Source organism: Amblyomma americanum, chromosome 2 (genome assembly GCF_052857255.1).
Source record: "Amblyomma americanum isolate KBUSLIRL-KWMA chromosome 2, ASM5285725v1, whole genome shotgun sequence".
Taxonomy (NCBI): Eukaryota; Metazoa; Arthropoda; class Arachnida; order Ixodida; family Ixodidae; genus Amblyomma; species Amblyomma americanum.
This window is the reverse complement of record NC_135498.1, coordinates 65,879,576-65,882,720: the sequence shown is the minus strand read 5'-3', so window position 1 is coordinate 65,882,720 and position 3,145 is coordinate 65,879,576. Positions and strand designations below refer to the sequence as shown.

Sequence of the window (3,145 nt, the reverse complement as noted above, 5' to 3'; positions counted from 1 at the left end):
GATTCTTTGCGATTGTTTACGTTTTACTCCATGCAGAAAAAAGCCGCTAATCAATCCATAAAATGCACGTGGACAGAGGACACAGTTCGCCCGACATCATGCACCTTCCGTTGGCGCTACGTTGGACCCGTCTACGCTGCTCTTTGCGTCGAGCGATACCTGAGCGGCAAGTCAGTCATGTTAACCCTACCGAAGCGTGCGACGTCGACGAGGCTGCACGCGATAGTAGTCGGCCACCTTTACTTGGCTTTCTGGAATTATTCTTGATTTTTCCTCTGCTGATCGGTATCTCTGCTTCCCCTAGCAGTTGGCGCGGCTCCGAGTGCTGAACGCGCGTGGCCTAAGAGTTAAATGTTCGGGAGCCGGTTTCTAGGAGTACACACTGGGCAACATTCATTGCCACAAACGAAAAGGCAATAACAATCGCCACCTGAACGTCGTGCGAAGAAGTGCGCTAATACGTTCTACTGTCATGTGCCACACGTCGCCCGGCTAGCTCAGTCGGTAGAGCATGAGACTCTTAATCTCAGGTTCGTGGGTTCGAGCCCCACGTTGGGCGTAATATTTTTATTTATGAAAAGATATTCTATTTCTTTTTTTACGTGCAGTATTTTTTCTGTAATGCGCCTCTTAGCGCCTGCGATACAGAGTGTAAACATAATAATAATTTTTTTTTGTCTGTCTCATATATCGTGGGACACCTGAACCGCGCCGTAAGGGAAGGCATAAAGGAGGGAGTGAAAGAAAGAAGAAAGGAAGAGAGAGGTGCCGTAGTGGAGGGCTCCGGAATAATTTCAACCACCTGGGGATTTTTAACGTGGACACACTTCGCACAGCACACGGCCGCCTTAATTAGCGTTTTGCCTCCATAAAAACGCAGCTGCCGCGGTCGGGTGTAAAAACGTACATTTTCATTTCTGCTCGCAGAAATACATGGGTTGCTGATCTACTGGATGATGCGGCCTTTTCCAACATATTTATCAAAACAGTGCCCATTGCAAGTTTAAGCTCTCAGATATGTCTGATTGTAATATGCTGCATTAACAAATCATGTCAGTTTTTAATTTTGCTTTCGACTTACTTACTTCATTGGCCTGCGCATTTGTGCCCTGTTTTATCATCCTCTGATATTCAGAAACCACGAAAATTAGTTAATTCTACGAAAATGCGAATTATGTTGCGTATTTTCTTAATATATTTCGTATGTTTCCACTCTCCTGCAGTGATGGGACCATTAGCGCATAAATAGTGGAGGTTCATATCTTTTATACACTCCCAGCCCCTGTGAATTACTGGGTTTAACTCTGTTTAAGAGAGCTTTCGGCCATTTTTGACCTAATGCAAGCGTTGGTGGAACAATAATAAGAACTTGCTGACAGTAATAATCTAGCAGCTGTACTACACAAAGGGAATGTGCACCAATTAAAGAAGAAAAAAATTTACTCCGTCGAGCCGGATTTGAACCAGCGACCTATGGATGTCCATAATGCGAAGCCTGCTACAGTCCACCGCTCTACCAACTGAGCTATCGACGGGAACGGATGCGAGAAGTGCGAAACGAGCTTTCTTTCCTTTGAGTGCGCCATGTGCAGTCCCTGATTCAGGAGCCGCAGTACCAGATTATCCATTTACCCTTGACAGGACAATTGCCCGGAGTGGCTGGCGCTGCAAATTCGATTTCCTTGTGTTCTGCATTGGGAGGTTTTTTTTTTGTCATTCATCTTTCTCTTGTTGGGGGGGCCCTTTATCCACTTTAGTTTGTCCTATTTTGTTAGTTTATTTTTTTCTATATCAGCGATCGTAGTTATCCATTCAGTTATGGGTTTTACACAAGCGCATGGGAAATACTATGCGGATTTGTAGCCGGTCGTTAGTAATAGCCGTATCAGTTTTTATAGTTTCGAATTCACGATTGCCCTCGGGTAATTGAGGCTTAACAAATTTGAAGTACCTATCGTGCCTTTTAAAGGTCACACGACTTAATCGCGCGCCCTGCAACGCCCATCAGTACACGTCACTGCATGGCGCACGTGACGCGTAGTCTTGTCGGCCCCGCCCACGCTAGGCTGTCCTCACTACCGTGCTACGGTAGCAAGAAAACATTTTCACTTTCGTCGCCAAAGGCATTGTCAATGGCGGAAACTGACCGCTTTATCCGGGGCACTTGACAATTTGAGTGTTGGCGGTGTTTTTCAGCATAGCTGCGGAGGAAATTTCCCGAAACGGTATTCTTTCATTTGTGATGATTTAAAGCGCCACAGAAAGGTGTTTGAGCTTGTCTTCAAAATGCTTGCACTATGTAGAGTACAGGCCACCGAGCGTCCATGCCGCGTGCGAGACCTCAAAAGCAAGCGGGAAATTTACAATACATTGTTAAAAATACCCGCTTTCGCACCTCGCGGCGACGCGCGGTGCCGGGCTTTCGCACGAAAGCCTGGCAGACGACGTCACCTCTTGCAAATGACGTGAGTAGTCGGGGGCTATCATTGGTTCAGAGCGCCAAACTCTTTCAGACGTCACGCGCTACCGCGGCCACGGCCACTAAGCGCGCGCCGCAGCCGGCGGAGGTAGGGTAGGGGCCGCGTGAATGGGGCCGGCGGAGGAGCGCCGCCGTTTTGGCGTGCGAGAGAAGGAAAGGCGCGAAGACGCGGAAGTTCACACTTTGTCTGCATATATTTCAGCTTCCACAAAACGCATTAAAATAATTCTTGCTGGGAGATAATTATGAACCGTCGTCTTTTAACGTCCCAGACATATCGCACCTTTATTGAAACCCCTTTTCTGGGTCCCTTTAAAGACGAAATTAGGCAAAGGTCTACCCCGCCTAAACCTAACTAACCAAAGCGAAAGCTTGAAAGTTAAGCCCGGTAGAGCTTGGCTGGACTTGGTTGTTGCTTGGTGGTGATGACTGACGTCTAGCCAATGTTTACCAGGCTTAAGTTTAAAGCTTTCGCTTTGGTTACTCTCTTCGTCTCTGTGCGGCAGCCCCTCGGCAAGCTGCGTCCACTGGATGATCGGATTCGGCCTGTCGTCTTCGCAGCCTGTGAGACGCAGACAGCTCACGAGGCGTCTCGCCTGGATCATCCATGACGACTGCTGCCGCTATATTCTCGAGAGCTGTTGCAATCCGTTGGCAGCGCCTGTG

General features: G+C 47.9%; 2 non-coding genes across 2 annotated transcripts; one reads left to right on the top strand and one right to left on the bottom strand.

Moving 5' to 3' along the window:
• Positions 1-486: 486 nt before the first annotated feature.
• TRNAK-CUU (transfer RNA lysine (anticodon CUU)) lies at positions 487-559 on the top strand. The gene has a single exon. It is a non-coding gene; the product is annotated as a tRNA-Lys (tRNA).
• Positions 560-1,443: 884 nt separating this feature from the next.
• On the bottom strand, positions 1,444-1,535 carry TRNAY-GUA (transfer RNA tyrosine (anticodon GUA)). The gene is given in 2 exon segments: positions 1,444-1,479; positions 1,499-1,535. It is a non-coding gene; the product is annotated as a tRNA-Tyr (tRNA).
• Positions 1,536-3,145: the final 1,610 nt, after the last annotated feature.